This window comes from Dama dama, chromosome X, assembly GCF_033118175.1.
Source record: "Dama dama isolate Ldn47 chromosome X, ASM3311817v1, whole genome shotgun sequence".
NCBI classification, from domain to species: domain Eukaryota; kingdom Metazoa; phylum Chordata; class Mammalia; order Artiodactyla; family Cervidae; genus Dama; species Dama dama.
Window position 1 is genome coordinate 160,191,100 of NC_083714.1, and position 21,737 is coordinate 160,212,836.

Below are 21,737 nucleotides of genomic sequence, written 5' to 3' on the forward strand. Positions count from 1 at the left end.
CGACTCCCTTTTTCGGTGATGAGAAATGAGGAGGGCTTTCTTTCCTCAGTCATACAGGAAACACCGTTTTTATTAAACAAACGTCACACCTATGGGTCCTCTGCGCACACGGGGAAAAATCATCAAACACCACCTCTGCCTTTCCCGACGCGAGCTGTACGCGGACGTTCAGTTTAGCTTTAAGATCTACTTCCAACACGGGCAGAATGTTAAGCATTTCATTACTGTACATGCGCACCAATCTAATTTTTAAGTTTGTTTCTTTCTAATAATAAAGTTGCAGCGCAACAGCTAGCCAAGTAGATGCCGTGTCAGTGTTCAAGGTGGACGAATTACATGCACCGTCTGCTTAATGAGGCACAAGAATGATGAGCAGAGAGACCTAGAAACTGGTGATGGTTCGCGTGGAACCACCTCCCCCGTGAGGGGAGGTGCCCGGGGGATTAGCAGACTGCACGCTCAGATAAAAAAAGCGGGGTGGGGAGGAGCAAGAGCGCATCAGGTCAACAGGCGCACATCCAGAGCAGAGAGGAACGCTTACCTTAGGGGTATCCTTGGATCTTTTGATGGACCGGCGCCTCTCAACGGGAGAGAAGTCAAAGTCGCCTCTTTCTGCAGGTCGCTGGGGCTGGGTTTCACTCACCTGAAGGCAGAGGTTTCCTGATCAGAATACCGCTCCCTCAGCCTGCTGAACCAACCCCTTTGCTGTGGATCGGTCTGATACAATTTCCAGCCCACTCGTACGTGGCGACGAGAGAGCTGTGTTTATGCGTACGGCTGTTTCCACGGACAAGTGAGACTGTGGTCGGGACGTCGTCATGCACGCCCGCAGTTAAGGCAGAGGAACGTGTGAGGCGCCAGCAGGACCGGCAGAGGGGCGCTTGAGACTGCACACTCACACCTGGGGGTTGAGAGGACTGTCCCAGAGTGTTCCATCTGGGCAAGGTGCCTCTGCGGCTCATCTAAATGGCCTCTGCAAACCCTGGGGCATTACCTCCAGACTGGCCAAGGCGCCTCTTTGCCAGCAGGGAGTGGAAAACCACGCTTCCCAGGCGGAGTTACTGCTAAAGAACCCGCCTGTCGATGCAGGAGATGTAAGAGAAGCAGGGTCGATCCCCGGGTCGGGAAGATAACCCTGGAGGGAGAATTGGCTACCCACTCCAGTGTTCCTGCCTGGAGAACCCCATGGACAGAGGAGCCTGGTGGGCTACAGTCAACAGGCTCTCAGTCAGACACGACTGAAGCGACTTAGCACACACAGACTCAGGAAGGAGATGACGTCCCCCACGAACACTGACACCTTCACTTCCCGGGGAAGGGTTTCCAGCAACAAGCTATTGTCAATGCGTCCCCATCACTGGCGCCAATATGTGGCTTTTGGTTCACCAAGCCAGCTCTTCAGAGAATCAACTCGTAGACAGCCTCAACCATTCCTTTCATCACCTCCTGGCCTGGAACGATCATCTAGTATCAGAGCGTGTTATCTCTTTATTGGCTTATGGAGAGACGCTGTCCTGTACTGTTAATGCCTTGTGAGATGATTATTGTAATTTCCAAGCAGTGAACCTGTGCTAAATGACTGGTCAAGATGACCTCGGTGTCTAAGCATCATTGGCTGCCCCAAAGAAACACGCTTGTGAAGAGAGCATGGTTTCCGTTTATGATGCATGAATGTTTGCTGTCCATAAAAAAGGACTTGGGGGAAAATCTTTTTCTGTTTTTTTTTTTTTTTTTTTCCCCCAATCTAGGAAGAAAATTCCTAGATAGGGGCAACAAGAACAAGAAATGATGGGAGTGTTTTGCACGAATTTCATGGTGCATAAGCCCACGAAAATGATGACACTGATCCTTACTGAGATAAAACTCACCAAGGTTTTAACGAGAGCTCTTCAGGTTTTGACCTCTTTCAGAAATAAAACATAAAAGTTACAAGTCCGTACATCTCCTTCTGTTTAAATAGGAAAAACGTCCTTGGATATTAGTTGAGAGACACGAAGAATCACTGGCTTCTTTCAACTTGTCCTGCCTTACATTATGACATCAAATTGCATGTAATTGTCCCTGCATGTGCCTGCACGGGACTCCTATAAAGAAAGCCGAATTTACTAACTGCAACATACTATCTGTTTAATTGAATATATCAGTAACTTTCAATCTACAGTTCCCAGATAGCACTGGAAGTAGGAGGGGAAAAAAAAAAAAATCACTTACTTTGTTATTTCCTCAGGCAGCAAAGAGATCAGTGGTATCTGGCCTCTTCAAGCCCTATTGATAAATGAGTGTCTGCATTTTGAACTATTGCATTTTAAATGCCCGGTTATAAGCTAGCATGCAAAGCTTTTCTTTGTAAAGTTTTGCAGTGTTGTATCCACTACACTCACTCACAGTTTCCATATGTAGAATCTGGCTTCCTGGAATAGCTCTCCTGTATCCACTTTGATGTAACACTGTTGCGGAACCCTGCACTAGCAAAGAGGGCAGAGGGATTTCCCCCATCCTCTACTGGTAAAGAATCAGCCTGCAGGGGGGACACGGGTTCGATCCCTGCTCCGTGAAGATCCCACGTGCCATGGAGCAACTGATCCTGTGTGTTACAAGCACTGGGTCCCGGGCTCTTGTGTCCATTCCCTGCAACAAGAGAGTAGACCATGCACAGAAACGAAGACCCAGCACCGCCAAAGATTAAAGAAAGAAAAGAAAATGGAAAAGAAAAGGGAGTAGAATCTCCTGGAGAGAGAAGACCCCCCCCAGAGAGGCTGCCTGCCTTTGTGGTGATCACGGTCATCAGAGGTCCTCCGCCTGCACGGGAGCAGGGAGCTGGCAGAGAAGACCGAGGGTCACGTGGCCCAGGCCATCCCTTGAGGGGCCAGCACGCAGCCCTACCGCGAGTCCCACCACCATCTCCCGAGTGTGCTGACGCTCCCCCAGACAAGCGAGGGTCTGCTCCCTCGGGCGGAACACGTTCTTCCATACCCCAGGTTCACAGCACAGACCTCAGCACAAAGCAGATGCCTATCTGCATCTCCTGAAGCAAGGCCAAGTGTTTCCATTCCTAACACCCACGATTAGGATACTTTGTTTTTATTTGTTTCCTTAAAACACAGAGTATCTCCAGTTCTTCTTACTCCCATTCCCTTTGTTCTGTTGGTCGAAAATGACAGCACTTCTTAATCCCTTAGAAGTGAAAGTGTTAGTCACACAGTCCTGTCCGACTCTTTTCGACCCTCATGGACTGTAGCTCACCAGGCTCCTCTGTCCACGGGATTCTCCAGGCCAGAATGCTGGAGTGGGTTGCCATTTCCTTCTCCAGGGGATCTTCCTGACCCAGGGACCCAACCCAGGTCTCCCGCCTTGCAGGCAGATTCTTTACCCTCTGAGCCTCCAAGGAAGCCCCTCTAATAAAGTGAAGTGTTAGTTACTCAGTTGTGTCTGACTCTTTACAACCCCCATGGACTGTAGCCCACCAGGCTCCTCTGTCCATGGGATTCTCCGAGCCAGAATACTGGAGTGGGTTGCCATTCCCTCCTCCAGGGGACCTTCCCCATCCAGGCATCAAACCCACGTCTCTTAACGTCTCCTACACTGGCAGGTGGGTTCTTTACCACTAGCACCACCTGGGAAGACCCTTGATCCCTTAGACCTTTTTAAATAAACTACCTAGCTAATACTGATAGCTTAGTAAAACAAAGGCCGTTATGAATTTCACTGAGCTAACCAATGCATTTTTCTTAGGGAAATATTTGTCTTAAGCTATGTTAATGTACTATGTATTTACTGTAGACTCTGTCTTCAGGTCGGTGGTTCCACCTAAAGGCTCAGAACCAACTTGACAAACCAGTATGTTACATGCATACATTGTTCTCTTAATCTATGTTAATGAAACTATATATTTGTATGGAAACCTGCCTTTCTTCAAGATTCATGTCAATTGTTTTATGGCCCAGGATAACTCACCTGGTGCCATTGTCTGAGTTCTGAGACATCTCCTTCCTCTGATTAGCAGACTGCTAGTAGCTAAACAACATCCGGCTAAAGACTAGGAGGGAGGCTCTCTTTCTGCCCCCTTCTGATGTCCATGGCAGAAGTTTTCTCTCTCTCTTTTATGCTTTAATAAAGCTTTAGGACACAAAGGCTCTGAGCAATCAAGCCTCGTCTCTGGCCCCGGATTGAATTCTTCTCCTCCGGAGGCCAAGAATCCCGGCGTCCTCCGCGGTTCAGCAACAACTTTTCACACCCGTCCCCCCCAGCAGGAAAGGGCAGAGTTGGGGTTCCGGCTGCTTGATTGGGGCCGTTCCGTCTGCCTGGACATCAATCGGCTACCAGCACAGCCACTGACAACCACGGTCCCAAAGCCACGTGACCTCTTTTCCCAATTCCTTTTAAGAAGGGTGTGGACAAGGCTGTCAGGCCAAATGAAGTTAGTTACTGTGACAGTTATTACTCTCCAAAAACTAGGCCACGTGCTCCAAAAACTGCATCAAGAACACCTTAAAAAAAAAAAAAAAAAAAGATCCAGAGACGGAGGGATGAAACGAAACAGTAACAGTGAAACATACAGCCGATTCTTGACCATCTGAGGCACCAGGGAACCCTACATAAAATAGATAGCCAGTGAGAATTTGCTATACGAGGTGAACTCAGCTTGGTGCTCTGCGGCAACCTAGGCGGGTGGGATGGGCTGGCAGGGGGGTTAAGGAGGGAGGGGACATATGTATACCTGTGACTGACTCATGTGGATGTGTGGCAGAAACCAACACACAATTGTAAAGCCATTATCCTTCAATTAAAAAAACAAAGAAACAAACAGACCATGTGATGCCCTCATCTGTTGCCTCACCTGTCTTCTCCTAGAGCAGGGCCACACGGACTCCTGGAAGTGAGCTGCATCTTGTTTCAGATGTACTCACAGTCTCCTCGGAAGTCAGGTTTTCAGGGGGGACAGAAGGAACGTCCTTGGAAATTATCAGGGTCAGCCGTCTGCCAACAGCACAGGCGTCAGAAGAAATGTGCGTGTTTTCTTTCACCATCTCGGATGCTAGGACCTCGGAGACCTCTCCTACGCGTGTGGATGCACCGAGACACGTGGTCTGCCCGGCATGTTCTATCTGAAGTTTCCTATGCACCGGCGAAGCACTAGAGATGTCAAAGGCCGCTTCGACACCGGCTGACGTGAGTCAGAAATCCTCTGCGTTCACATGACATCAGTCACGCACCAGCAAGAGCTTGCTGGGGTTTTTCTCAATTCCTATGACTTTCCAGTGGGTGCAACAAGCTCTTTCTGAAGAGCCCTTCATAATGCTTGCTCGAGTTTCTAAAATGGTGTGTGCAGACGCGAAAGCCCAGCACAGCAAAAAATACTAAATGAACACATTTTTTAGTAAAGAATCCCCTCCTTACTCAATGTTATGTGGCAGCCAGGATGGGGTGGGGGGTGGGGGGGGGAGTTTGCAGGAGAATGGATACATGTATATGCATGGCTGAGTCCCTTCACCGTTTACCTGAAACTATCACAATATTGTTAACCAGTTATACCCCAATAGAAAAACAAAAAGTGTAAAGTAGAGAAAAAAAATCAAATTAAATTAAACATCTCTTGGAAAAAAAAAAAAAAGAATCCCCTCCTTAATTTTAAGATCTATTTTTCCCTTAACCTGTTCACAGTTGAACCAAACTTAGACTAATAACAACAAAGGATTACGCTAAAGTTCTATTTCATGCCCATTTTTACTAAATTAAAGATAATAAATACAATTTTTTAAGAGTCTTAATTTTAAGACATCTTTTTCTTGACCTGTTCACAGTTGAACCAAACTTAGACTAATAACAACAAAGGATTACGCCAAGTTCTATTTCATGCCCATTTAACTAAAATAAAGATAATAAATAAAAATGTTTTTTAAAGTCTTAATTTTAAGACTTACTTTTTTCTTAACCTTTTCACAGTTGAACCAAACGTAGACTAATAATAACAAAGGATTACGCTGAAACAAAAGTCAAGGAAATTCTTCTGCATTTTGGAGACAATTATAATGAAAGAAATCAGTCTTTGGGATTCAGTCTTCCTGTTCTAAAATCAATAGGAACTTTTAAGAATTTACATTTTGCTTGATGGTCAGGAATGCCAAACTTTCTACGAGATTCTAAGTGATTATGGACAAAAATGTGATTATAGCCTGGTAACGTGTAACATGGGCCGGATTCATTGAACTTTCCATTCTGCGGGTGCTCTTGTTTAATCAGTAACTCCTGGCCCGGGCTCATCTGTCTGCCAGGCTTAACTGGTTGAAGGGAATTGAAATGGGTGAAGAATAAAGTATCATTCTGCTTGGAAAAAGCTAGATCCTTGATTTCCCTTTAAACTCATATTAAAATTAATTTTTTAAAAATAAGGTGCAGAGACGACAATCACCTTTTTGTAACCTCTAGTCAACCATAAAGCCACACAATTAAAGTATATATGTTGTTTAAATGCAAACAAATCTCATTTTTTCAAATCTCATTTTTTTTTTCTTTTAAACAAGTTATTACCACGGAAAGGTTCCATTCCCTGCAGCGCCAGGCCTGAGGCGCTCTATTTCATCAGATAAGCAAAAAGCTATTTAGAGAATTCTACATGTTCAACCAAATTTAAGACAGAACTGGAAAATGTGGGAAAGTATTCTAACAAAATCTCTTTTCTTGGAGCCTGTAGTACCAGTCGATATTTACCACTGACGCTGTTCTTATTCTGTTATTTACTTTAGTTACAAGTTTACAGAAATCTATGAAATAACAACCAAAATGCTTTCCAAAGCTTAAGTCTGTAAACCTCCAGTGTGGCATGCCTATCCTTTGGAATACACAGCACCTCCTAATTTTTATTTTTCCTCCCTTTTGGCCAGAAATTATTTGAGAACATATCCACACAGTCTTTAGAACATTCTGAAAAGGAAGATGGCCCAGATATGTCTTCAGTAGAAAGACTTAAAAACGGCGACTGGGGAAGCGGAGTTTTTTTCCTGGGATGGATGGTCACTCGGTCATAAAACGAGGACCCTGTGTTGCCACAGAAGTGGGTGAGATCAGAGGCTTTGAGGTCCCGATTTCCTGAGCTTAGGCTGCTGTAACAAGATACCACAGACAAAGGGAATTAATGGGAGTGTTCCTGGTGGCTCAGAGGTAAAGAATCTGCCAGCCAATGCAGGAGTGAAGTCGCTCAGTCGTGTCCAACTCTTTGCAACCCCATGGACTGTAGCCTACCAGGCTCCTCCGTCCACGGGGTCTCCCAAGCCAGAATACTGGAGTGGGTATACCCTTTCCCTTCCCAACCCAGGGATCGAACCCGGGTCTCCCGCACAGTAGGCAGACACTTTACCGTCTGAGTCACCAGGGAAAGCCAAAGCAGGAGGCTCAGGTTTGATCCCTGGGTCGGGAAGATCTCCTGGAGGAGGGCATGGCAATGTCATGCGAGTGTATGTTCCTCGGTTCTTTGTCTCGTCAAAACAAAAATTTGGAGTGACGGACATTAAAGCCCCTTGGCGGGTCACAGCTCTCGGAGGACAGACCGTGTTATAGCTCTCAGGTCTCGAACGGACCGTGTTATGGCTCTCAAATAAATCAGCGTTACAGCTCAGTGTTACAGCTGTATTTATTTACATAATAGCAGGAAAATCCATCTTTGAGGCGTGAGGGCACGTTGATCCAAAGACGCGAAGATACGATCGCCCCATCGCGCGGGGGAGAGGGAGGGAGCAAAAAAGGGGAGAAGAGGGCTTTGGCCCCTCTTTTTATATGTTTCTCTGTCCCTGGGCATGCCTTCTGTAAATTGGGCTTAGGCAGGAGCGTTGTTTGTTTTACCTGAGGTTCTCACTCTGGTCCTCGGACCTTCCTTTGTTCTATTTTCGCGGGCTTTCCCTTCCAGGTCTTTTAGCCACCACCATTTTGGACTCTTTTTCCCTATTCTAACTGCCTAACAGCAACCCACCCCAGTACTCTTGCCTGGAGAATCCCATGGACAGAGGAGCCTGGCGGGCTACAATCCACAGGGTTGCAAAGAGTCGGACATGACTGAATCAACTTAGCATGCACAGGGGCTTAAAGAGCAGAAATTTCTCTCTCACAGGTCTGCAGGCTGACGAGGCCAAGGCTGACTCCCTCATCTCTGTCTTCCTCTTCTTACAACAAGGCTAACCCCACCATAAGGGTTATGCTATGACAGCGTCGAACCCCAGTCACCTCCAAATCCCACCCTGCTGGAGGTTGGGGCCTCCGAATATAAACTTGGGGGACACAGCTCAGCCCCTGGCAGCACCGTAGCCCCCACCCCTCGTTCCCAACTAGAAAACAGGGTCCTGAGAGATGAGAGAAGGGTGCCAAGCATACGGCGTGCTCAGTGACTCTGAACCACAGACCTCGGCAGCCATGGTCCTCCCCGCTCGTGGACAAGCATCGTGGCCACAGGGGTGGGGGAACGAAGCCTAGCACCTTCAGGAGAGGGTCCTACTGCAGAGAAGGGCTTCAGCAAGAGGGTGGGACTGGCCCCCAGACGTGGAAGAAGGGGAACGTGGAAAGGAAGAAAATGACTGCCTGGTGGTGATAATACGCTTTCTGATGCAAACACTGAAGAAGAAAGGGCTCCAGTGGAGGGCACAGACAATGAGAGGCCACTCAGTTCAGTTCAGTTCAGTCGCTCAGTCGTGTCTGACTCTTTGATCCCAGGGACTGCACCACACCAGGCCTCCCTGTCCAACACCAACTTCCAGAGCTTACTCAAACTCATGTCCATCGAGTCGGTGATGCCATCCAACCATCTCATGATGTTGTCCCCTTCTCCTCCCGCCTTCCATCTTTCCCAGCATCAGGGTCTTTTCCAGTGAGTCAGTTCTTCACATCAGGTGGCCAAAGGATTGGAGTTTCAGCTTCAACATCAGTCCTTCCAATGAATATTCAGCATTGATTTCCTTTAGGATGGACTGGTTGGATCTCCTTGCAGTCCAAGGGACTCTCAAGAGTCTTCTCCAACACCAGGGTTCAAAAGCATCCATTCTTCGGCGCTCAGCTTTCTTTATAGTCCAACTCTCACATCCATACATGACTGCTGGAAACACCATAGCTTTGACTAGATGGACATTTGTTGGTAAAGTAATGCCTCTGCTTTTTAATATGCTGTCTGGGCGGGTCATAGCTTTTCTTCCAAGGAGCAAGCGCCGTTTAATTTCACGGCTGCAGTCACCGCTCAGCAACACACATAAAGCAGGGGGAAGCATGTGGAAGCAGCAGCTAGCTGTTTTGGAGAACAAGTGTGATAGGGGAGAAGGCAGCCGCGGGAAAGCGCTGAGGGCAGGGCGTCGGGGAAGAAAGAGAATAGAAGGACCTCACACTGAGAGTGTGGGTGGGAGACACTGCAGGGGTTAGGACAGACCATCGACAGAGAGGCACGCCAGTGGACAGCGTGGGTCACAAACCGGGTGTCAGCGTGCAGGCAAGGCCGGGGCCCTGGGTGGAAAAGTGAAATGAAAGGAATGGTTCATTGCACCGAAAATAAAACGGGGTACCTAGAGAGTTTACAACTGCCAAGAGTGAACACCAGGTTTTAATACTTGAGAAAAATGATGACATCATCAATGACACTGTCCTCACTTGGAGGCAGTGTGTCTCCTGAACTCCAAAAATAAAAAAATTAAAAAAAAAAAAAGCCATAGAAACCTGGTATTCTCTGCCCGTCACCTTCTTGGCTTCCTGAAACGGCCAATGTCCACATCAGAAACGTTTTCAGTTTCTGAAAAGAGTGCACGGGCCATGCCAAGTTTGTAGCATCACCAGACCCCTTCTCACTCACTCTCATCTCAAGGTCATTTTCTTGCCTTTCTCTTTGATGGCCTCTTCCTGCCGGTTAAAGAGGCACTTTGCACTCCTTACGGGCAGCCTCTGTCAAGAGCACCTTGGACTGTTAAGAGGACAGGCGCAAAATTAAGCTAATGAGTATAAACAAATGCGCATTTATTGCACATTCCAAAATGAGGCAGAAGCATCCTCCAGACCCAGCCCGTCGAATCATTCAAGGCCACCTTAAAGACCTTCTACATCTAGAATGTGTATGACCATCAAGATCCAGGGGGCTCTACGGAGACAGAAAATGAGGTCAGCGCTTTCCGATTTGAATAGTAACAAGCGTACTGGGAATAGTAACGTGAGCTAGCATTCCTGCGGTAAACAGCACCTCGATCGCCTGCCGGCTCACGGACGGGCCTATCAAGATAGATAGTGAAGTCGCTCAGTCGTGTCCGACTCTTTGCGATCTGGACTGTAGCCCACCAGGCTCCTCTGTCCATGGAATTTTCCAGGCAAGGATACTATCAGGTGCAAGGCAAATTCTCCAAAGGAAGGTTTTCTTAACTGCCTCACGCATGATCCTTGATGTTTTCAATATCTCACGCTTCTCATCATTCAAAAAAAGAATAATGCTTTGAAAATCTTTCCGCTTTGAGATTTCCTGATGTTTTCCCCAGTGTAGACTTACTTTTGCAAATTTCAGCCCTCCCGTGCAAACACCAAGGTCTGGTACAGTCTCGAAGTTCAAGGTTTAGAGAGGTTCATTAGTGACGTGGGCTGTGCCCAGCAAGGCACGGTCTCCATTTCTGACCTCGGAGATACCACGAACCATATCAATGTAGCAATGACACCAAACATCATAAAAGGAAGTGAAGTGAAACTGAAAGTCCCTCAGTCGTGTCTGACTCTTTGTGACCCCATGGACTATACAGTCCATGGGATTCTCCAGGCCAGAATACCGGACTGGTTAGCCTTTCCCATCTCCAGGGGATCTTCCCAACCCAGAGACTGAACCCAGGTCTCCTGCATTGCAGGCAGATTCTTCACCAGCTGAGCCAAAAGGGAAGCCCAATAATATTAGAGTGGGTAGCCTATCCTTCTCTAGGGGATCTTCCCAGCCCAGGGATCGAATCCAGGGCTCCTGCATTGCAGTCAGATTCTTCACCAGCTGAGCCCCAAGAGAAGCCCAAACCTAAAAGGGCTTCATACTAAAAAACAAACAAACAACAACAACAACAACAAAAATACCTCTGGCTTATTTTATTTTAGAAATGACTGGGGGGAGAGGACATATATACACTTACAATTGATTCATCTTGGTGTACGGCAGAAACCAACAGCATATTGTAAAGCAATTATCCTCCAATTAAAAGTAAATGAATTATTTAAATAAAATAAAACGGCTATTTTAAAACAAAAAAGAAATAACTGTGCCAAGAAAAATAACCTCTGTCTCTGTTATTACCTTTTCTTTAAAAAAAATTATTTCTTCAATTGCTAGAACTGTAGTTATGAGTCAGTTAAGTATTTATGAGTTTGGAGGAGGAGGAGGAAATCTGGGGCACTTGCCTCTCTAGGTTTTAAATCTTTTCATATAAGGAGTTATTCCAGGGATAACATGCCTGTGTTTGGACAAGATACAATTTGTAATGATGTACACTATACCACTTTTTTCCAATGATGCTTAGGGTGTTCAGGGAACTGACTTGCTCTGAAGACAGAACGCACGTATAAGGGGTAGGGAGACAGCTTTGGGGTGGGCAGAACTCTGCTAGTGGAATCCCATTCACATATACTCAGGCTCGCACTCAAACTGTCAGAGTGCCCAAGGCACTCACACACACCGCTACGAGTCTTCCTCATGGCGTTGGGAAAGTCCTCCTCATGGCCCTTGCTCTTTGTCACACTAAAACGTGAGATATTTTTGCAGCAAAAAAGCAAGCACAAGGCTACCAAAAGATCCGGTCAGGCTGATGGAAAACCTTCCCTATTTACACTTTTATATTAAGTTGCAATTTTCAGGAACCAAAGGAGATGATTTTTTTTTCTTCTAAATCAACGCTAATACTTTAATGCAAGGTCTTCTTTAAAAAACAAAACAAAACTTTAAGATGAAGCTGAAGCTCCAATACTTGAGTCACGTGATGTGAAGAGCCAACATGATTGGAAAACACCCTGATGCTGAGAAAGATCGAAGGCGAGAGGAGAAGGGGGCAACAGAAGATGAGATGGTTGGATGGCATCACCGACGTGATGGACATGAAGTTGGGTGAAACTTCAGGAGATGGTGATGGACAGGGAGGCCTGGCGTGCTGCAGTCTGTGGGGTTGCAAAGAGTCGGACACGACTGAGCGATTGAACTGAACTGATCCTTCTGTCCCCAAAGTACAATTGTTTTAACACAAACCACTTTTTTTTTCCCCATTCTATGAATTCAGAGGAAATCATAAAAGAAAAATCAAAGTCTCTAGGTCCAATGATGGAGAAGACAATGGCACCCCACTCCAGTACTCTTGCCTGGAAAATCCCATGGACGGAGGAGCCTGGTAGGCTGCAGTCCATGGGGTCGCGAAGAGTCGGATACGGCTATGCGACTTCACTTTCTCTTTTCACTTTCCTGCGCTGGAGAAGGAAATGGCAACCCACTCCAGTGTTCTTGCCTGGAGAATCCCAGGGACGGCAGAGCCTGGTGGGCTGCCGTCTATGGGGTCGCACAGAGTCGGACACGACTGAAGCGACTTAGCAGCAGCAGGTCCAATGAAGGCTTGTGGCAGAGAAGGAAAGGTTCTCTGGGGGCTCAGATGGCAAACAAGCGGCCTGCAGTTCGGCAGACTCAGTTTCAGTCCCTGTGATGGGACGACCCCCTGGAGAAGGGGAATGGCTACCCACTCCAGTACTGTTGCCTGGAGAATTCCCAGACATCCAGGGACAAGAAGCACACACGTGCACAAACAACTGCTAATCAAAAAGCGATGTCTGGGGAGCCTCAGGGGGTGCAGGTTAGATCCCTGGTTTCAGAGTTAAGATCACACATGCCCTCCCTCCCAAGCCAGAAAACCTGAAACTCAAAACAGAAACAATATTGAAACCCATTCAATCAAGACTTTGAAAATGGTCCACATTAAAAAAAAAAAAAAAAGTTCTCATTTAAAAAACAAACAACAAAAAAAGAGAGAGATGTCTTGGGAGTGAAATGAAGTTTGGCAAGTAGAGCAGAAGTCATTAGGTGCACATGGAGTGAAACAGAAGTGGGTGGTTCCAAGCTGGATGGCACCCATGACCGGTGAAGGGCAAGCAGAACAGAAGTGGGTGGATCCCAGCTGGATGCCACCCAGGACCGGGAGCTCTTGGCTTAGAGTGTCCCGCTGAAGCACGTTTAGCAATTCAGCCTCTTTACTCCCCGTAAGAGACTACAGAGCATTTGTACCGAGCATCTTTCTTACTCAGTATTTGGATGCTGCCGTGTGCAATGGATGTGGACTCTTTTCCACGCTGCACAACAACTCACACTACCCCCCCCACACACACCCCAAGATCTCAGCTTCTAAAAGCAACACGTGCACGTGGGATCATTCATCCTCTAAGGCACCAGTCCAGGCCAGGGTTAACCCTTTCTGTGCGCACCGTCTTGCCCGGGCTGAAATCAGGCTGTTGACCCGGCTGCCTTCTCATCTGAGGTCTGACCATCAAACAACACTCCATTTCCAGGTTCACTCAGCTTCCGGACGGACTTGAGTTCCCAGAGTCAAGGCCCCATGACCTTGCTGACTCTCAGCTGCCCACAGTCGCCCGCAGCTCCTGACACGAGCTCCCCCATCACCAGGAGCTGGTGACATGCTGTTCTGCTTCTTCAAGGTCAGCGGAGCAAAAGCCTATCTTTCTTGCAATACATTCCCTTCAGGAAAGTGCTAGACCCCCGTTTTTTTTTTTTTTTTTTTAGTTAATTATTTATTTATTAATTTCAGGCTGCGATGGGTCTTCGATGCTGCGCTTGGGCTTTCTCCAGCTGTAGTGAGCAGGGGCTGCTCTGTGCCGTGGTCCCTGGGCTTCTCATCCCAGTGGTTTCTCTTGTACAGGCTCTAGGGCTTCAGGAGTTTCGGCATGTGGGCTCAACAGTTACCACTCCCAGACTCCAGGGTACAGCCTCCATAGTTGGGGCACACGGGCTGAGTTGCTCCCTGACATGTGGCATGTTCCTGGATCAGGGGTCTAATCCGTGTCTCCTGCATCGGCAGTCAGATTCTTTATCACTGAGCCACCAGGGAAGTGAGCCCTGGGACCCCCTTTAAAAGGTGGGAGGGGGGTTCAGGATGGGGAACACATGTACACCCATGGCCGATTCATGGCAATGTGTGGTGAAAACCACTACAAGACGGTAAAGTAATTACCCTCCAACTAATAAAACTAAATGGAAAAATAACATAAAATAAAATAAAATATCAAGACATTTAGGCATAAGTTAAAACAAACAAGCAAAAAAAAAGTAAAAAGAATACTGAAAGAAAAAGAAAAAAAGTTCCAGCCCACCCAGCATTCCGCCTCTCCCATGGACTCACAGTCCACTGTCTTCATTCACCTCTGCCTTCCCCACATCCTAGAGGGAAGCACAGGAGTAGGTCACATGCAAGGGGTGGGATTGTACAGGGTGTGGTCGCTGGGGGGAAGGCAGGGATCCTGGAGCCAGGTTAGAATTCTGCTGACCACAGCCTCCGCTTCTAACACTGAGCTCCGTTTGCACAACAATGCTGCTGCTGCTGCTAAGTCGCTTCAGTCGTGTCCGACTCTGTGCGACCCCACGGACTGCAGCCCACCAGGCTCCTCTGTCCACAGGATTCCCCAGGCAAGAACAATGGAGCGGGTTGCCACTTCCTTCTCCATGCACAAGAGTGCACGCACTCAAAATTCTTAGACCCCCTCGCAGACACAGAGCGAGGTCTCTGAACTGTGCCACTTCTAAAAATCAAGATCAATACGACACTTCTTCCAAACGCTCCAGCATCTCTGGTGAGGGCAGGGAGGCCTAACATGCTGCAGCCCATGGGGTCGTAAAGGTCCAGCTATGACTGAGCGACTAAACAGCAACATAGCAGGAGAATAAACATTTTTTCCTTAGCACTTTCAAAATTTGAAAACCTACCAGATCACTCTACATCAGGCTTCTAGCTCTGGTGCACCATGACAGGTAGGTACCATGCAAGATGGCTCCTGAGACAGCCTTCAGCTCCTTCCCTGAGAGGGGGCGTCATGACATGCAAGCCCCTCCCTCCATCTGTGTTTATTGGCCTGGGCTGTACCTTAAACTATACACTACACAACCGAAAGATGCTTAGTCACTCAGTCGAGTCTGTTTGCCACCCCATGGACTGTGTAGCCCACCAGGCTCCACTGTCCATGGGATTCTCCAGGCAAGAATACTAGAGTGGGTAGCCACGCCCTCCTCCAGGGAATCTTTCTGACCCAGGAATCGAACCCAGGTCTCCCACATTGTAGATGGATTCTTTACCGTCTGAGCCACGGGGGAAGCCCAAGAATACTGGAGTGGGTAGCCTATCCCTTCTCCAGGGGATCTTCCCAAACCAGGAATTGAACCAGGGTCTCCTGCATTGCAGGCAGATTCTTTACCAGCTGAGTTACTTAGGGAAGCCCCAGCACATACATTAGCATACATAAAATAGGTAGCCATGGGGCCCTACAGGGCTGGGGTGGGGAGGGAGGTGGGAGGGAAGCTGAAAAGGAAAGGGACACATGTATCCCTATGGCTGATTCATGTTGATGTTTGGCACAAACACACACAATATTGTAAAGCAATTATCCTTCAATGAAAAATAAATTAATCTAATTTCTAAAAAAAAGTAACCAAAAAAAGTTGGCCTAAAGCTCAACATTCAGAAAACTAAGATCATGGCATCTGGTTCCATCACTTCATGGGAAATAGATGGGGAAATCATAGAAACAGTGGCTGACTTTATTTTTGGGGGCTGCAAAATCACTGCAGATGGTGACTGCAGCCATGAAATTAAAAGACACTTACTCCTTGGAAGGAAAGTTATGACCAACCTAGACAGCATATTAAAAAGCAGAGACATTACTTTGCCAACAAAGGTCTGTCTGGTCAAGGCTACGGTTTTACAAGTGGTCATGTATGGATGTGAGAGCTGGACTGTGAAGAAAGCTGAGTACAGAAGAATGGATGCTTTTGAACTGTGTTGTTGGAGAAGACTCTTGAGAGTCCCTTGGACTGCAAGGAGATCCAACCAGTCCATCCTAAAGGAAATCAGTCCTGTATAGTCATTGGAAGGACTGATGCTGAAGCTGAAACTCCAATACTTCGGCCACCTGATGTGAGGAGCTGACTCATTGGAAAAGACCCCAGTGCTGAGAAAGATTGAGGGCAGGAGGCGAAGGGGATGATAGAGGATGAGATGGCTGGATGGCATCACTGACTTGATGGACATTAGCTTGAGCAAGCTCTGGGAGATGGTGAAGGATAGGGAGGCCTGGCATGCTGCAGTCCATGGGGTCGCAAAGAGTCAGACACGACTGAGCCACTGAACTGAACTGAACCAAAAGAAAAAAAAAAAAAAAAGATGAAATGGAATAATATGAATAATGTGTGCTCTAAGCACTCCCTGGTGGACTAGCGGTTAGGACTCCAAGCTTCCACTGAAGGGAATGCAATGTTGATCCTTGGTCGAGGAACTAAGATCCCACATGCTGTGCAGCATAGCCAAAAAGTAAAAAGAAAAAAAAAAAAGTCAGAATCTGCTCTGCTTTTCAGAAAAACTATCAACCAGAACCTAGAGCTAAAATCATCTAGCAAAATACATAATCCTACTACTGGCTTTTTAGTCATCCTCTTTGACTCTCAGGGTTTGATGTTGAATAAAGTCACATAAAGAGGCTTCTCTGGTGGCTCAGTCGTATAGAATCTGCCTGAAATGCAGGAGACATGGGTTCCACCCCTGGGTCGGGAAGATCCCCTGCAGTAGGAAATGCCAACCCACTCTAGTATCCTTGCCTGGGAAATCCCATGGACAGAGGAGCGTGGTGGGCTACAGTCCTTGGGTTTGCAAAGAGTTGGACATGACTGAGCATGTGCACACACACACACACACACACACACACACACACACACACACACACAGAGTGTTGCTGAACAAGTCAAAACCCACAATTTTATCTACATCACAAGCAGTAGAGTTCCACGGCACGGTGGAAAAACAGCCCTGTGCAGTCAAGGTTGAATCTCATTTCGGCTTTCATAAATGAATCATGCCTGTCATTTCCATTAGACACGGTTCTTACTCTTAAATCATTACGAAACGTCTCTGAGAACCTTTGGGGCATTCCCTATGTTCCACCTCAGATGTAGATATAATTCACCGGGTTGTTAGAAGGTTCGATCAGTGAAGCTTAGAAAATGTTTCAGTACTTGGAAACACAAAAATGCCTTCACCCGAAAATTCTCAGGAAAACTAGAGTCACTTAGGTGAATATAATTCTTGCTATATTTTGGTCCTGGGCTCAAGGAACTTCCTTAAAGGGAAGATAATTATTTTAGGAATTGTTTAAACCATGGTAAAGGGTCTTGGGGTTTCCTGAGTGGTTCAGTGGTACAGAATCCACCTGCAATGCAGGAGATGAGTGTTCCATCCCTGGTCTGGGAAGATCCCCAGGAGAAAGAAATGGCAACCAACTCCAGTATTCTTGCTTGGAAAATCCCATGGACAGAGGAGCCTGGCGGGCTGCAGTCCAAGAGGTTGTGCTAAACGTTCGGACACGAGTGAGCGACTTTCACTTTCACTTTTTCCTTCTGGTGGCTCAGTGGTAAAGAACCCAGCTGCCAATGTAGGAGATGTGGGTTCCATCCCTGGGTTGTGAAGGTTACCTGGAGTAGGAAATGGCAACCCACTGCAGTATTCTTGCCTGGAGAATCCCATGGACAGAAAGAAGAGCCTGGAAGGATACTGTCCATGAGGTTGTACTAAAGACTCGGACATGACTCGGAGACTAAACCCACAAAGGGTCTTAAAATCACTTGTCTGCCTAAAGTTTCCCTTAGTAATTTGATTCTTTGTCCTGGGATGAGAAGAAAGTTAGATTTCACTTGCTGTGTCTGCCAGCATCTGAGGGCTAGACGCTAGCAGTCTGAGGGAATTTATATGAAAATGAATGCTTTACAAAGGGGTAGGAGGCTCGGGAGAAGCTCAGAGAAGAGGGGAGGTGGCTAACACCACCTGGCAGGCTACGGTCCGTGGGGTCGCAAAGAGTCGGACACGGCTGAGCAACTTCACTTTCCTTTCTTTCAACAACGACTAGGCCCTTTGCCATCCACCTCGGTGGGGACTGAATCCCATGTTGCTGTAGCTGGTGACTTTTGACACCCCCTGAGGAAGGTCAGGGTGGAGACTGAGGCACCCAGTGCTCCAGGGAACCTGGAACAGGTCTTTCAGACAGTTATCTTCAGGAGCTGATTTCATTGATCCCAATCCTTCAGTCTGGTTCAGTTCAGTCCATCAGTCGTGTCCAACTCTTTGTGACCCCCACGGACAGCGGCACGCCAAGCCTCCCTGTCCATCACCAACTCCCAAAGTTTGCTCAAACTCAAATCAATCTAGTCAATGGTGCCATCCAACCATCTCATCAATGATGTCATCCACTCATCTCATCCTCTGTCATCCCCTTCTCCTCCCGCCCAATCCTTGGCATCTCCTCATATCTAGCAAAGCACTAAATCCCTTCATGGTGACGTCAGCTCCTCGTGACTGGCAGAAAACCTTTTGCAAAGTAAGCGCTTCTTGGCATGATCCCCACCCCCCTTTCTCAAAATCATATATATCGATCTCCCCCCACTGCTTCTTGGAGCAGTCTCTCGGGGCTAGCTGAGGTGCTGTCTCCCAGGCTAGGGGCCCCAGTTTGCCCCAAATAAAACTGAACTTGCAACTCTGACGCTGTGCATCTTTTTAGTCAACACAGGGAAACGTGACCCAGGGGGGCATCAAAAACACGCCGGGACATGATATAAACTGCCCATGTCTCCGCATTCCCAACGGCGAGAGGACAAGAGTGAAAACGCGGCAGCAGGTCACACGTCCTCCTTCCGTCCGAAGAAGGTTACGGTTCTCACAATCTCTGGAGATCGTGTGCTTGACCCTTGGAAATGAGGCACGCAACGCATACAGCACAGAGAAAGAGGAAGACGTTACATGAGACTGCTGTGGGGATCCCATATTTGCTTTTCTCTTTCTGACTTAATTCACTCGGTATGATAATCTCTAGATCCATCCACGTCTCTGCAAATGACCCAGTTTGGTTCCTTTTTATGGCTGAGTCATATTCCATTGTATATATGTGACAGATCAGGTCAGTTCAGTCGCTCAGTCGTGTCCGTCTCTTTGCGACCCCATGGACTTGCAGCACGCTAGGCTTCCCTGTCCATCACCAACTCCCAGAACTTTCTCAAATTCACCTCCATCGAGTTGGTGATGCCATCCAGCCATCTCATCCTCTGTTGTCCCCTTCTCCTCCTGCCCTCAATCTTTCCCAGCCTCAGGGTCTGTTCCAATGAGTCAGCTCTTCCCACAACTTCTTGATTCATTCTTCTGTTGATGGACATGAAGGTTGTTTCGCTGACCTGGCTAATTCTAAGCAGTGCTCCAGTGAAGACTGCGATGCACGTTATCCGTGAATTACGGCTTTCTCTGGGTATGTGCCCAGGATAGAGAACAAATGTATGGATGCTAAGGGGTGAGGGAGGAGGTGGGAAGAACTGGGACACTGGGATTGACATATATGTGGTACTGATACGACGCAAAAAATAGATAACCAACGACAACCTCCTGTATAGCCCGGGGAACGTGATGCTCTGTGGGAACCTCAATATCAAAAAGCAGAGGATAAAGTTACGTGTATAACTGACTCACTTTGCTATATATCAGAAAGTAACACAACATTTTAAAACAACTGTACTCCAATAAAACTTAAAAAAAAAAAAAGACCTGGTGAGGGAAGACCTGGAAGGCAGCTGTAGCAACTCAAAAAAGTCGCCCTGCTCCTGAGTGTGGGCTGGAGCCAAGAAGCCACGCGTGCACCAGTGGGGACTCAACAATCACCTGGCATCAGGTATGAACACATCAGATGCAAACACATCTCGAACACCATCCAGCAGCCCTCTCCGCTGGCTTTTATCAGGTGGCCCTAACGTTTTGGGTGTGTGGGCCTAGACATTCTAGTCTTACCTGTTTTCTGGAAGTTTTGATATGGACCAAAAGAGGCTGGCACTCGGATTCTGGAGGAGCATGGAGCTGGAGTGTGGTGTGAATCCAGGCTGGTCAGAAGTCTGACTCCCACCTGGACACAGTGGGACACACGCTGCAAACCTATATCCTCTCCTTGCTAAAAACTTCTGCACGTCTCCCAGGCAATGGGGGTAGAAAGAGGTGCTACCAAAAATTAAAATAGTACCACATTTGAGTTTCCCTGGTGACTCAAGATGCCAGGAAATCTGCCCACAATGCAGGGGACCAGGGTTCAATCCCTGGATCAGGATGATCCCCTGGAGAAGGCAATGGGACCCCACTCCAGCACTCTTGTCTGGAAAATCCCATGGACGGAGGAGCCTGGTAGGCTGCAGTCCATGGGGTCGCAAAGAGTCGGACACGACTGAGCGACTTCACTTTCACTTTTCACTTTCATGCACTGGAGAAGGAAACGGCAACCCACTCCAGTGTTCTTGCCTGGAGAATCCCAGGGACGGGGGAGCCTGGTGGGCTGCCGTCTATGGGGTCGCACACGACTGAAGTGACTTAGCAGCAGCAGCAACACATACAAATTTTACAGTAGTGTTCAATATTGTCTAATTGCACCTTTTCAAAGGAATGATGATGCTATTTAGATGGTTTTATTATTGTTCAGTCGCTAAGTCATGTGCAACTCTTTGCAACCCCATGGACACCAGGCCTCCCTGACCTCCACTATCTCCCAGAGTTTGCTCAAATTCATGCCCATTGAGTCGATCATGCCATCCAACCATCTCATCCTCTTTCACCCCTTTTCCTCCTGCCCTTAATCTTTTCCAGCATCAGGGTCTTTTCCAGTAAGGCAGGTCTTCACATCAGGTGCCCAAAGTACTGGAGCTTCAGCATCAGTCCTTCTGATGAACATTCAGGATTGATTTCCTTTCGGATTGGACTGGTTTGATTTCCTTGCAGTCTGAGGGACTCTCAAGAGTTTTCTCCAGCACCACAGTTCAAAAGCATCAATTCTTTGGCACTCAGCCTTCTTTATGATCAAACTGTCATATCCATACATGACTACTGGGAAAACCACAGCTTTGACTATATGCACCTTTGTTGGCAAAGTGATGTCTCTGCTTTTTAATATGTTGTCTAGTTTTGTCATAGATGGTGCACGACCCATTTCAAGTTTATGAATGTTCTGAAGGGGAGACTCCTTCTTTAGGACTCTGAATTGAGAGTGACAAATGGATGCCATATAGGATCTTTACATAATAGTTTGGGAAAGGGCTCTGAGTGGCTGGAGGCACTGCAGTGGACTGCCTCAAAAAAGACAATGTTCAAGATACAAAGTAGGAATGCATTCCTGAGAAACACTTGGGTCTTGGGCTCCAATTTTAGCCACAGAGGCTAGGTTAAAACTATTGACCTGAATGTGTGGAAGACAGGTGTGTTACATGGATTGAACCAGGCAGTGTGACAAGATTTCTGGTTTTGGATATCTGATATCCTGACCAATTAGCATACAGGCCACCTGACAAAAAAAGGACTCCAAGTCTGGGAGATCTGGTGGAATCTAAAACCAGACCAACCAATGGAGACCTGTCTGCTTGAATCACTGTTGGGTGTGAGTTTGTGTCCAAATGACCGATGTGTTTGAAACCAGATAATCTTCATGATGTCTTTGGTTTT

The 21,737-nt window shown here is 47.3% G+C and overlaps 1 long non-coding RNA gene across 5 annotated transcripts in view; it reads right to left on the minus strand.

Moving 5' to 3' along the window:
- Window positions 1-21,737, minus strand: part of LOC133052266 (uncharacterized) — a 462,497-nt gene that overhangs the window by 307,760 nt on the left and 133,000 nt on the right. For 3 of the 5 annotated variants that reach the window (XR_009692011.1, XR_009692010.1, XR_009692014.1), the window contains one exon: window positions 542-643. The exons of the other annotated variants lie outside the window; for them this stretch is intronic. This is a non-coding gene — a long non-coding RNA (uncharacterized LOC133052266). The remainder of the gene's footprint in view (window positions 1-541; window positions 644-21,737) is intronic. 5 annotated transcript variants of the gene reach the window in all.